We start from the raw sequence: 15,014 nt of genomic DNA, 5'->3' as shown, positions 1-15,014 counted from the left end.
CAGGCCAGGCCCAAGTCTGTGGAGCCGACCGCCATTTCCTGAGCTCTGTGGCAGCCGCCTGTCGCTGTACCGCAAGAGTGGGTGCAATTCAGCCGGATGGCTGGTGAGACGCTGTAATAGCAAGAGCAGGCGTAATTGAGCTGGCCGAGCGAGGCAATGTGCTGCAGGAGCGGGCGCAACTCAGCTTGTCGAGTGAGGCGCTGGGGTGCAGCTGAGAAACCTCCACCTGAGGAGGCTCGTTCGCGCCGCCTCTCCCTTCCAGTGCACCCCACGCCGTCTCCTGGCCGAGGTATATGTGATGGTTGGACTAGGGCACCGCAGGACGTGTCTTTAGGTCAAACCTTCAAGTATGGCACCGAACATCCAGGACTTATGCCATTTGTGGAAGGCAGTTACATCGAAGAATCTCTGGGATCAAGCATATCCGGAGTCCTCCCCGGGGTATTTGCACAACGGTCCTCCACCCCTAGGCCGCCAGCTATGCTACCTTGACAGGAAAAGTGTCATGCATTTGGATCGATGTTGCAGCAGGCTGACATGTAAATAGTTATTTAATGAAACGTTTTACCCTGTTACTTTGTTGGTGTGTTGTATATATTTTTATTATTTGCATAGGGTTTGTGGTTATTTTGGGCGGGGTGGCTGGCGGAGCAAATTCACTGAAAAAACCATAAGTTAGAGACCATATATAGTTAAATATCTCAAGTCCTTCTGTGCACTCGATGGAGATACAGGTCGTCGATCAGAAAATGTGCTGGCCACCTCTAATGGTAATAGCGTGGCCAGGGCTTTTGTCGATGCCTCTGCAAATTGCACAGGGTGCATTTGTTTGACATGGCGCACCATGGTATGTATGGAAAAGGAATATTTTTTTGTTGGATTTCTTCTTGAGAGAAACGAGTCACATATCGTGCAGGTTACTTTTGATGCATTTACTTTCTTTTGATCTTCAGGATAAGTGAAAAATTGCCAGATGAAAGATTCTTTTTTTCTTCTTAAAGGTAGTCGATCATTTTGGAAGTGTTGTTTTCATATTGCAGCAGGCTGGCATGTAAATAGTTATTTAATAAAACGTTTTACTCTGTTACTTTGCTGGTGTGTTCTATTTATTTATAATATTTGCATAGGGTTTGTCGTTATTTTGGGCGGGGTGGGCGGCGGCGCCGAGCTATGTTGCAGCCATCATGGCGTCGAGCTCGGTTTCTCTCACTAGTTTCATATTTGTCATGAGGGGTTGTTCCTAATGTTTCTATTTTAGCGAGGTCAAAAAGAGATCCTATCAGTGGCCTACTGATTTTGCTCGATTCTTTTTGTTTTCTCTAACGATTTTTAAGTTAAAGTTTGCTAGTACGATACAGCGGCTAGTCCGCATTTTATAAATATGTCTTTTTTATTAGGGTGTCCTCCGGTGGAGTCGGACGATCTACCTCTAATAAACGGTAAGTGTTCCTCTGAACATACAACCTGGGCCTGAAAGTCACTGAGTGAAATATCATACATTACAGTCAGCCACTTTCAAGACGCATTCCTTCAGTATCTGGTCACGTACGCCATTTGGAAGTAGCGGTCTAATTCAGCGAAGTTTCAAAACGTGAAAAGGAGTAAAATATTAACATATGTGCTTTAGGCTGTACAAAAAATGAAAAACATATACAACAAAAACCTGGACCGTTCATATTTGCAATATTTCTGCGTACTATACCTTTTAACCCTTAACTAATCGAGCTGAGCCATTTCACCTGTATTTTAGTTATATCGGAAATAGTGGTCTTTTATTCGAAACTTACCAATCTACACGTGACAACTACGTTTGCTTTCAAAAATCTTTAATAAGAATGTCGGTGCACAAATACGGGCCTACAACCCCGTGGGCCGGCCACGGAGCAGGCTGGAACTGTACATGTGGGGATACTTATTAGTGGAAAACCTAATGGAGTCGGTGGTCGTTGATTTCATAATAAAAAGTGCGACAAGTGCAATAAAATCATATCGAAACTTCAGTGTGAGCGAGTATCATAAGTGTTGAAATTCGAACTTTCAATAATCATGATGCGCCAAAACTTAACAACAATTCATTGTCCGAATGTTCAATCAGTACCCATCTCATGTCAATTCATTGTCCGAACACATAATCAGTACCCATCCCATATCAATTCATTGTGTTTAAAAAAAAAAAACTGCATACATATCTCATGACACCAAGGCTGAGCAATCGGGGTACAACAAGGAGTTTAAAGTTTCATTTGTACCAGCGCCATTTTGGGTGCAGCCAGGCAGATCCAGGCATAGTCAAAATCTCCACCAACTCGTGGTTGGCCCAGAGCCTCTTTCGGCAGTCCAAATGTTCCGTTAAAGGGCAACAGAAAGGATCGGCGGTATGAACCATCAGTCAAAGGGGGAGGGAGGCAACAATTTTTTTCTACCGGGTCATACTGGGTTTTCACCGGAACTGATCCGAACTGTAGTCTGCAGGATTTTAGTCATTCAAACTGAGGCTGGCGCCAGCATGGGAGCGCTGACGTCTCGCGGCTACATTTTCATCGTTCCGCGGGCAATCATGGCAGTCATTCCCCATCGGGGGTGCCTGCGGGGGTCGGGGGGCCCCCGTGGCTCTTATAGAATCTTCAAAGTCAAGGAGAACACTTCTGATTGTGGGACTCATTTCTTAACTAACAAGCAACCGGGCTATCCCTTCACGCCGGGCCCGCTCCTGCAGGGTCGACCGCCATTTTACGAGTTCCAGCAGTCACTGCATCACAAGAGTAGACGAACCCTTGTCGGGTGAGTGGAGCGTCGGGGGTGCCACTGGGGGGCCTCCACCTGGGGAGGTGGGAGAGGCTCGTTCGCGCCGCCTCTCCCTCCCAGCGCACCCCATGCCGTTTTTCTCGGCGTTAATATTCATGATGGCCGGTCCAGGCGATGAGAGGGGGGGGGGGTCGGAGGCATAGGCAAGACATCCCCCCCCCGGTGGCCTGCAAGGCGCCGCTTCAGGGCCGAACGGGGAGCTCATACCAAGCCGGGGCTGGACCAGGAGATACGGGGGTGGTCGATGGCATGAGCAAGACATCCCCCCCGTGTTGTCGCAGCCATTATTGAAGAAAGAAGAGGAGGGGACGCCCGGATCCCGTCGGCCTCGGCTCCTCTTCTGGCCCACCTTATGCGACGACCTCCCCGGCCGACGGCTGGCAGCAGGACCCGCCCTACACGTGCCGAAGATCTCGTCTTCCGGATGGGCGTAGCCGCGGACCTGTTGCACTTCGGGAGTTTCCAGAATGGGGGTAGGTATCTGCTGTGTGTATCTTTCTCATGTTACCGTTATTGGGGCGTGGCAGGCGGTGGGACAGACATGTTTGGAGCAGTGAGGGGTGGCGAAGCCTAGTTGCCTCGTGGCCGTCGCGATGTCAAGCTTGGCTTCTCTCACCATTTTCATGTTTCTTATTACGGGCTTATTTCTAACGTTTCTTATTTCTAGCGAAATCATGTGTTTTATCGTGAGCTATTTCTAGCGTTTTCCTATTTGTAGCGAAATGAAAAACTCATCAGTGGCCTACTGATTTTGCTTTCTTATTTCTTTCTCTTTTTTTTTTTTTTTTTTTCCTTTCTAGCGTATTTCATGCTAAAGTTTCTGTTAACAGGATACGGTGATTACTTCGTTATTGTTGCATATGTCCTTTTTATTAGGGGTGCCCTCAGGTCGAGCCAGATGACCTACCTCTAATAAATGGTCCGGGTGGAACTAGTTTACCAATCAGTGGGGAGTAGATAGGCACGAGAGATTACAACGGGGGACAAAGGTCCACATTACCTACCCTTCACTACTTGCAAAGATTAGACAGAATATTTCTTTTCTGCGTTATTTGCAAACAGGGAATGCCTCGAACGAACTATACCTTGAACAATAAAATGTCCAAGTAATTAATCAATCAGTGGGGAGAAAAAATGGGCATGGCGGATTACAATAGGGGACAAAAATCTGCATTACCTATCCTTCACTATCTGCAAAGGGGGGCAGAATATTTCTATTCTTCTCTGTTTGTAGACAGGGAATATCTCAAAGAGCAATAATCGATAAAAATCGATAACAAACAATCAGTGGGGAGAAAGATAGGCATGACGGATTACAATGGGGGACAAATGTCTGCATTACCTATCCTTCACTATTTGCAAAGAGAGAGGAACGTTCCTATTCATCGCTGTTTGCAAATAGAAAATGTCTCAAAGAGAACCAATACTTCAAGTACAATCAATCAATCAATCAGATGGATAAAACCATCCTACCAATCGGACGTAAAGACGTCCTACTTAACCTTACCCGGACCGGACCGTGTGGGCAATTCTTCGCCTTCCCTTTTCCAGCGCCCAATCGTTCTCTTTCTCCATGTTTTTACCGCAACATTTTTGTGGGATTCCAGTCAGGACAGTAGGTCACTTGAGAGAGATCCGTTCGGAATCGGTGAAGCTCATTCAATCGGCAGCCGGACGAGGGCCCTCTCAAGGCAGGTATACTCCAATCGTTTAGATGTTCACCCCATCGTCTGGACCTCTCTTACCGGACCTTATGTCGCTGATGGACCCCGCGTTGGGACGCCAATTGTGGAAAAGTCAGCCCATAACGCACCTGATGCCCAGGCTGCTGGCGCAGGACGCCTCTTAGTTCCCATCTTGAACAATTACCAAATAAAGAGACGGGCGCTGGAAGCAGGAAAACAAGAACAGAGTTTTATTTCTCATGAGGAGAGCCTGTCATTTCGGACACTCGCATAGTGTCTTCAGGAGGTGCTCTAACAAGTTTCTCTGAGGCTTCGTCTTTTATAGACATGTTTATGATGCACAAACATTCCTTATTGCAATAAAGACGCTTTGAAGTAGGAAAAAGCATGCTTGGAATCCCAGCTTCAGGCCTATTCCCATACCAGTTGCTCAGATGTCATCCTCCCCTCCTGAATGTAACAAGAGATTGTGATCTCTCAGCCGGACATTCCTACAGGACACGAGGGCAGGAGGGGATGATCAGATCAAAGGTTGGGCAGGCGATAAGATCGGGCACTTCGGTTGATGTATCACGGTTTGGTTATGCTGGGCAGAAAAAAAGGGGGGTGTACATCCACGAGGCTTGGTCTTAGGACTTGGGACCGGGTCGAAAGGCCAAGTGCAGCTGGGGGGGGCTCGTCAGCTGAGGGGAAGGGTGTTCTTGGGAGGAAATGGGGGGGTGTGGGTCGAGCAGGAGGGTTACTTCTAGAGTAGGGTCACGCAGACGGAGAGGGTTTTATGGCCGATGCATGAGCAGTGCGCGCGGGGAGGGGTGCCGGGGGTTTAACAAACGGGCAGAGAGGCCATGGTGCCTAAAATGGCTGTCGTGTACGTGTGTGCATGGGTCTATGCTTGCGGGATAACACAGTCAGTGTTTCGCGATATCCGTTCTGCTTACAACAAGGGGTACAGTGAACACAAATGAACGCCGCTTATGTGCATATACATTGCCATTTTCAACAAGCGAAGTTTCAAAACGTGAAAAGAAGTAAATTCAAACATATTCGGATTTAATATATCTTTTGAGCTTGATTCAAGCATACAATTGTTAAAGTATAAAACCTTTTATATTTTTTTTTTAATACCAAGGTGTGTACATTCGGTCACGCACAAAAGTTTAAAAAGACATTCAGCTCCATTTAATGAAAATTTTCATAATATTAAAAAAGAAGCCTAGGTTTAGTCTCTTTGACGTATTTTAAGTTCTTTGATGGGTCTATGAAGAAACTCAATAAGTTCAGATTGCAAAGTTTTCTCGAAATATATAGGTGGGTGCGCGCAGTCGGTCGCGCACGAAAGCTTGGAAATGCGCTATCCATTTTATTGAGAACTGTTGCCGAGAGTGCGCACACCGGGTCGCGCACAAAAGTTTAGAAAGGCTATTTTTATTTACAGACAAATTTTAATGCGTTGAGAAAAAGGCAAGGTACAGACTTTCTAATTCTGTATTGCTTTACAAGGAGTCTCTATGCAACTTGAACAGTGAAGAAAACGGCTTGTTTTCGAAAAAAATATTGCCAGAACTTTATTGACAAAAGTATAGGTTGTATACACGAGATAGTTAGGAATTAGCATTTTAAAAACCAATGAAATTCACTGAAAAAACCATAGGTTTTACACACGTTATAGTTAGGAACTAGCATTTACAAAACCTATGAAATTCACTGAAAAAACCATAGGGTTGACACCAGTTATAGTTAGCTGGAAATTTTATTGATATAAAACCAATGAAATTCCACGTTATAGTTAGTTGGACTCACTATAACTTGCGCGTGTAATGCACTGCTGATGACGTCACATATTACATCACTCATGACATCACTGATGACACCATCCTTGTGACACAGTGACAGACCTCCTTTCACTGTAATCTAACCCTTAAAACGCATATTCAAAAATAGAAACTAAAATGTTCAAAAAAATGGAAAAACCCATACCAGTTACAACAACCAATTCAATAATTCCACCATCTATATACACATGCAGTAATTCACCAACAGTTCTATATATTCACTCATACATATATTCAGTAATCATATGTAGTGATACACCTACACATCCTGTTACACACCGAAAGTCATCCAAAAATTATTCACACACATACTCACACATGCAAATAAACTATTGAAAATAAACAGCTATACACACACACTATTACTTTACTTCTAAGGAAACTTACACATACTTACTCTCTTAAAAAATCACTTCTAGAAACACATACTAATTTAAAGAGGAACTCTTATAATCCTTCACTCTCACATATAGTCACTTATATACATCAATATTCACATATACTACATTAAATCAAAAGTAGTTACTGATAAAAACACTAAAAAGACAGACATTCACTCACTAACACAGACATATGCACACTAATCCACCCATACAGTCCTGCACATATGCTGTCTTCAAAACACATACAAACAGAGACTCAGTCATTCTTGCATCTATGTAGTAAGTAATACCCCCACCAAACCATGCAAACACTTATACTGATACTAAGAAAAACATCTAATAACCTATATACATACACATGTACCTACTCATCAACCCATGCAGCCAATTATACACAAAGTGAAACACTAATACATATATTTAAATATTTAAGCTTTACTCACTAATATATGTATTCACTAAGATATTCAATAATATATACATATATAATACATATTTATTTTTCAGAAAGACACACATTCACTGGATGGTGTCATCAGTGATGTCATGAGTGATGTAATATGTGACGTCATCAGCAGTGCATTACACGCGCAAGTTATAGTGAGTCCAACTAACTATAACGTGGAATTTCATTGGTTTTATATCAATAAAATTTCCAGCTAACTATAACTGGTGTCAAACCTATGGTTTTTTCAGTGAATATATATATATATACATACATACATATATATATATATATATATCTCAAAGTTCCTGGGTTGCTCCAAAGGGTTGCGGTCGGCCCCGTGGGAAGTGGCGTGAACGCCGGCAGAGCACGCCGGTAACTTCAATTGACAATGCTTTGTCTCACAATTCACCACGCTCTCAGACACCAAGTAAACGCCAGAGATCAGCAAGGTCCAAGGGTGTTTATTGACACCTTACGACATGTTTCGGCTTGCGAGAAGCCTTGTTCACGTAAGTTTGTGCATCGCATCTGTACAGCGTAAATACTGAACAACAACAGAAACAAAGGACTCAGGTCGCAAGTCAGATGACAAAAAATGGGTCGGCCATATTGGAACGGTCAAATTATGCTGTTAATGCGTCTTAACCAACATAAAAGATGCACATATATGAAAAATCAAATCAAATCATAAAGTCATGGTCATGACATAATTAATATCTCGACAAATCAGATTAATGCATATTATTCATATGTGCACACAAACGAGACAAGTGCAGTCTGTGCTGACGCTCGCGTTTGATGGCCGAGTTAGATCGTGAATGATATATTGGAAGTGACCAACATGCATGGCACAAAATAGAAAACTGTCCAAATGGATGACAGTGTCTAAGCCAGTTACTAGGTGAAATACCTGGGTTCCCATAGTGCCTACAGAGTGATACAGTAGGCGGCGAAGCGCCAAAGTTCTAACAGGCGGCCTGGTCATAAAAGTCAATATCTGTGAAGTGAAGCCAATGAAGGCGTGCTCTTATCTTATATCAGGAACGTGCAGGGAAGATGACTGGTGCAGGTGCAGTGAAGGGTCTCAATCCCGGTGATGTTCCTGTGAATTTAAAATAGCCGATGTTAAAATCTAACATGAAAAACAGCGTATGCATCCTGTCAATAAACATGATGGTAGGCGCTGGGAAGGGAAGATAAGGACATGGAAAGCATGTTGTATCATAGTACATTCAATGAGACAATGACAGGGTGATTAAACATAATCGTTCTTTAGATGAATTGCCAGTTCTTCATCTTGGTTGAGCCCCCCCGGGGCCTTAGTTTGGAAATTGATTATGTATCTAGATTCCCTCTGTCTCATTTTGAGGACACGGTTCCCACCCCTGGGATTTCTCTCTATTTGTTCCAGAATGAAAAATCTCATAAGGGTGGGGTCAGAGAAGTGAAATTCACTAAAATGGCGTGCCACAGGGTATTTCGCATCCTTGTGGATGATAGCACGGTAGTGCTCTAGGATGCGTTTCTTGGCATGGGAGATGGTACTGCCAATATACCAGAGTTCGCATGGACAGACAATCACATATACAACAAACATGGTGTTACATGTCAAGAATTGGGTGATCTCTTTCTTTAAGCCATTATATTCTACTCTTTTGACCAGAATGCTACTCTTGCATGCTTTGCAGTGCCCGCATGGGAAGTATCCCTTGAGGCCAATGCCCTTGTTCTTGGAATAATCAGTGATGTCACTGCGGACACATATGTCTCTCAGATTTTGGCTTTTTCTGTAGGTGATGCTGGGTCTATCGGGGATCAGATTACCGATAATGCTGTCACTTTGTAGAATATGCCAGTTTTTGGTGATGATTTTTTGGATCTGCTTGGATTCCTTATTAAAGGTTAGGATAAGGCGTGTGATACCGTCACTGGGTGAGATATCCTCCTTGACAATGTTGTTGAGGGTGTCACAGCGTTTAACGGTGTCAGCTTTTTGTTTGGCCTTTTTAAGCACCCAGGCAGGGTAGTCACGCTGTTTGAATCTTTCTAGCATGTCCTTAGCCACCAATTGGTAGCTGGCATCAGTGTTGCAATTTCTCCTTGCCCTCAGCAACTCCCCGTAGGGGATGCTCCACTTCAGTGGCTGACAATGTCAATTCTGACATCGAGACATGGCTGAATATCTCGATGTCAGAATTGACATTGTCAGCAATCAGATCCTCACATCTCTTTTCAGAAAAGAAACCGCAGGCAACAGCATTCTCCATGCCCTCAGCACCACCCTGAACCACTGAAGTGGAGCATCCCCTACGGGGAGTTGCTGAGGGCAAGGAGAAATTGCAACACTGATGCCAGCTACCAATTGGTGGCTAAGGACATGCTAGAAAGATTCAAACAGCGTGACTACCCTGCCTGGGTGCTTAAAAAGGCCAAACAAAAAGCTGACACCGTTAAACGCTGTGACACCCTCAACAACATTGTCAAGGAGGATATCTCACCCAGTGACGGTATCACACGCCTTATCCTAACCTTTAATAAGGAATCCAAGCAGATCCAAAAAATCATCACCAAAAACTGGCATATTCTACAAAGTGACAGCATTATCGGTAATCTGATCCCCGATAGACCCAGCATCACCTACAGAAAAAGCCAAAATCTGAGAGACATATGTGTCCGCAGTGACATCACTGATTATTCCAAGAACAAGGGCATTGGCCTCAAGGGATACTTCCCATGCGGGCACTGCAAAGCATGCAAGAGTAGCATTCTGGTCAAAAGAGTAGAATATAATGGCTTAAAGAAAGAGATCACCCAATTCTTGACATGTAACACCATGTTTGTTGTATATGTGATTGTCTGTCCATGCGAACTCTGGTATATTGGCAGTACCATCTCCCATGCCAAGAAACGCATCCTAGAGCACTACCGTGCTATCATCCACAAGGATGCGAAATACCCTGTGGCACGCCATTTTAGTGAATTTCACTTCTCTGACCCCACCCTTATGAGATTTTTCATTCTGGAACAAATAGAGAGAAATCCCAGGGGTGGGAACCGTGTCCTCAAAATGAGACAGAGGGAATCTAGATACATAATCAATTTCCAAACTAAGGCCCCGGGGGGGCTCAACCAAGATGAAGAACTGGCAATTCATCTAAAGAACGATTATGTTTAATCACCCTGTCATTGTCTCATTGAATGTACTATGATACAACATGCTTTCCATGTCCTTATCTTCCCTTCCCAGCGCCTACCATCATGTTTATTGACAGGATGCATACGCTGTTTTTCATGTTAGATTTTAACATCTGCTATTTTAAATTCACAGGAACATCACCGGGATTGAGACCCTTCACTGCACCTGCACCAGTCATCTTCCCTGCACGTTCCTGATATAAGATAAGAGCACGCCTTCATTGGCTTCACTTCACAGATATTGACTTTTATGACCAGGCCGCCTGTTAGAACTTTGGCGCTTCGCCGCCTACTGTATCACTCTGTAGGCACTATGGGAACCCAGGTATTTCACCTAGTAACTGGCTTAGACACTGTCATCCATTTGGACAGTTTTCTATTTTGTGCCATGCATGTTGGTCACTTCCAATATATCATTCACGATCTAACTCGGCCATCAAACGCGAGCGTCAGCACAGACTGCACTTGTCTCGTTTGTGTGCACATATGAATAATATGCATTAATCTGATTTGTCGAGATATTAATTATGTCATGACCATGACTTTATGATTTGATTTGATTTTTCATATATGTGCATCTTTTATGTTGGTTAAGACGCATTAACAGCATAATTTGACCGTTCCAATATGGTCGACCCATTTTTTGTCATCTGACTTGCGACCTGAGTCCTTTGTTTCTGTTGTTGTTCAGTATTTACGCTGTACAGATGCGATGCACAAACTTACGTGAACAAGGCTTCTCGCAAGCCGAAACATGTCGTAAGGTGTCAATAAACACCCTTGGACCTTGCTGATCTCTGGCGTTTACTTGGTGTCTGAGAGCGTGGTGAATTGTGAGACAAAGCATTGTCAATATATATATATATATATATATATATATATATATATATATATATATATATATATATATATATATATATATATATATATATATACATACATACATACATACATACATATATGTAGGCTGTGTCTTTACACGCGAGCGCACATATGTGGATGGAACCATCACCATCCTTTTAAAGCACCCGCCAGAAGAGTGCAGCAGCGCCATGATGGAAACGAGCGAGCAGAGACCCTGCATACACGCTGAGCACCGCCAAGCAGCCTCAGGGTAGGAGCTGACCAGGGCAAGCATCCAGCTTGCTAGTTTGACGGGCATATATCCGTCTGCTACTCCGCTATCGTGAGGTCGCCTGGTTAGCGAGGGGAGACCACTCGTCCGCCTTGATCCACACATGGGGCGCCAAGACTAAACAGGACTACCAGTCCCATCAGGCACTGGGACATTTGGACTGCTCATCAGGGGCGTGCCATGATCATTATCAGGGCTGGTACCTGCATTCCCATCATCAGTTCGCCAAATCCTCTGAAGAGAAGGCGGGAGCCTTCGAAACGCGTCAGGAATTCCACGGCGAAATGGGATTGAATCACTTTCTCTTGAGCTCCTCAGCTATTCAAGCACGCTGTGGCAAGAAAGGCGAGTTCAAGTTTCTCCCCGCGAGTGTGGCTGTGTCTTTACACGCGAGCGCACATATGTGGATGGAACCATCACCATCCTTTTACCGCACCCGCCAGAAGAGTGCAGCAGCGCCATGATGGAAACGAGCGAGCAGAGACCCTGCATACACGCTGAGCACCGCCAAGCAGCTTCAGGGTAGGAGCCGACCAGGGCAAGCATCCAGCTTGCTAGTTTGACGGGCATATATCCGTCTGCTACTCCGCTATAGTGAGGTCGCCTGGTTGGCGAGGGGAGACCACTCGTCCGCCTTGATCCACACATGGGGCGCCAAGACTAAACAGGACTACCAGTCCCATCAGGCACTGGGACATTTGGACTGCCCATCAGGGGCGTGCCATGATCATTATCAGGGCTGGTACCTGCATTCCCATCATCAGTTCGCCAAATCCTCTGAAGAGAAGGCGGGAGCCTTCGAAACGCGTCAGGAATTCCACGGCGAAATGGGATTGAATCACTTTCTCTTGAGCTCCTCAGCTATTCAAGCACGCTGTGGCAAGAAAGGCGAGTTCAAGTTTCTCCCCGCGAGTGTGGCTGTGTCTTTACACGCGAGCGCACATATGTGGATGGAACCATCACCATCCTTTTACCGCACCCGCCAGAAGAGTGCAGCAGCGCCATGATGGAAACGAGCGAGCAGAGACCCTGCATACACGCTGAGCACCGCCAAGCAGCCTCAGGGTAGGAGCCGACCAGGGCAAGCATCCAGCTTGCTAGTTTGACGGGCATATATCCGTCTGCTACTCCGCTATCGTGAGGTCGCCTGGTTGGCGAGGGTAGACCACTCGTCCGCCTTGATCCACACATGGAGCGCCAAGACTAAACAGGACTACCAGTCCCATCAGGCACTGGGACATTTGGACTGCCCATCAGGGGCGTGCCATGATCATTATCAGGGCTGGTACCTGCATTCCCATCATCAGTTCGCCAAATCCTCTGAAGAGAAGGCGAGAGCCTTCGAAACGCGTCAGGAATTCCACGGCGAAATGGGATTGAATCACTTTCTCTTGAGCTCCTCAGCTATTCAAGCACGCTGTGGCAAGAAAGGCGAGTTCAAGTTTCTCCCCGCGAGTGTGGCTGTGTCTTTACACGCGAGCGCACATATGTGGATGGAACCATCACCATCCTTTTACCGCACCCGCCAGAAGAGTGCAGCAGCGCCATGATGGAAACGAGCGAGCAGAGACCCTGCATACACGCTGAGCACCGCCAAGCAGCCTCAGGGTAGGAGCCGACCAAGGCAAGCATCCAGCTTGCTAGTTTGACGGGCATATATCCGTCTGCTACTCCGCTATCGTGAGGTCGCCTGGTTGGCGAGGGGAGACCACTCGTCCGCCTTGATCCACACCTGGGGCGCCAAGACTAAACAGGACTACCAGTCCCATCAGGCACTGGGACATTTGGACTGCCCATCAGGGGCGTGCCATGATCATTATCAGGGCTGGTACCTGCATTCCCATCATCAGTTCGCCAAATCCTCTGAAGAGAAGGCGGGAGCCTTCGAAACGCGTCAGGAATTCCACGGCGAAATGGGATTGAATCACTTTCTCTTGAGCTCCTCAGCTATTCAAGCACGCTGTGGCAAGAAAGGCGAGTTCAAGTTTCTCCCCGCGAGTGTGGCTGTGTCTTTACACGCGAGCGCACATATGTGGATGGAACCATCACCATCCTTTTACCGCACCCGCCAGAAGAGTGCAGCAGCGCCATGATGGAAACGAGCGAGCAGAGACCCTGCATACACGCTGAGCACCGCCAAGCAGCCTCAGGGTAGGAGCCGACCAGGGCAAGCATCCAGCTTGCTAGTTTGACGGGCATATATCCGTCTGCTACTCCGCTATCGTGAGGTCGCGTGGTTGGCGAGGGTAGACCACTCGTCCGCCTTGATCCACACATGGAGCGCCAAGACTAAACAGGACTACCAGTCCCATCAGGCACTGGGACATTTGGACTGCCCATCAGGGGCGTGCCATGATCATTATCAGGGCTGGTACCTGCATTCCCATCATCAGTTCGCCAAATCCTCTGAAGAGAAGGCGAGAGCCTTCGAAACGCGTCAGGAATTCCACGGCGAAATGGGATTGAATCACTTTCTCTTGAGCTCCTCAGCTATTCAAGCACGCTGTGGCAAGAAAGGCGAGTTCAAGTTTCTCCCCGCGAGTGTGGCTGTGTCTTTACACGCGAGCGCACATATGTGGATGGAACCATCACCATCCTTTTACCGCAACCGCCAGAAGAGTGCAGCAGCGCCATGATGGAAACGAGCGAGCAGAGACCCTGCATACACGCTGAGCACCGCCAAGCAGCCTCAGGGTAGGAGCCGACCAGGGCAAGCATCCAGCTTGCTAGTTTGACGGGCATATATCCGTCTGCTACTCCGCTATCGTGAGGTCGCCTGGTTGGCGAGGGGAGACCACTCGTCCGCCTTGATCCACACATGGGGCGCCAAGACTAAACAGGACTACCAGTCCCATCAGGCACTGGGACATTTGGACTGCCCATCAGGGGCGTGCCATGATCATTATCAGGGCTGGTACCTGCATTCCCATCATCAGTTCGCCAAATCCTCTGAAGAGAAGGCGGGAGCCTTCGAAACGCGTCAGGAATTCCACGGCGAAATGGGATTGAATCACTTTCTCTTGAGCTCCTCAGCTATTCAAGCACGCTGTGGCAAGAAAGGCGAGTTCAAGTTTCTCCCCGCGAGTGTGGCTGTGTCTTTACACGCGAGCGCACATATGTGGATGGAACCATCACCATCCTTTTACCGCACCCGCCAGAAGAGTGCAGCAGCGCCATGATGGAAACGAGCGAGCAGAGACCCTGCATACACGCTGAGCACCACCAAGCAGCCTCAGGGTAGGAGCCGACCAGGGCAAGCATCCAGCTTGCTAGTTTGACGGGCATATATCTGTCTGCTACTCCGCTATCGTGAGGTCGCCTGGTTGGCGAGGGGAGACCACTCGTCCGCCTTGATCCACACCTGGGGCGCCAAGACTAAACAGGACTACCAGTCCCATCAGGCACTGGGACATTTGGACTGCCCATCAGGGGCGTGCCATGATCATTATCAGGGCTGGTACCTGCATTCCCATCATCAGTTCGCCAAATCCTCTGAAGAGAAGGCGGGAGCCTTCGAAACGTGTCAGGAAT

Source organism: Lissotriton helveticus, chromosome 4_1, assembly GCF_964261635.1.
Source record: "Lissotriton helveticus chromosome 4_1, aLisHel1.1, whole genome shotgun sequence".
Taxonomy (NCBI): domain Eukaryota; kingdom Metazoa; phylum Chordata; class Amphibia; order Caudata; family Salamandridae; genus Lissotriton; species Lissotriton helveticus.
This window is presented reverse-complemented; position numbering follows the sequence as displayed.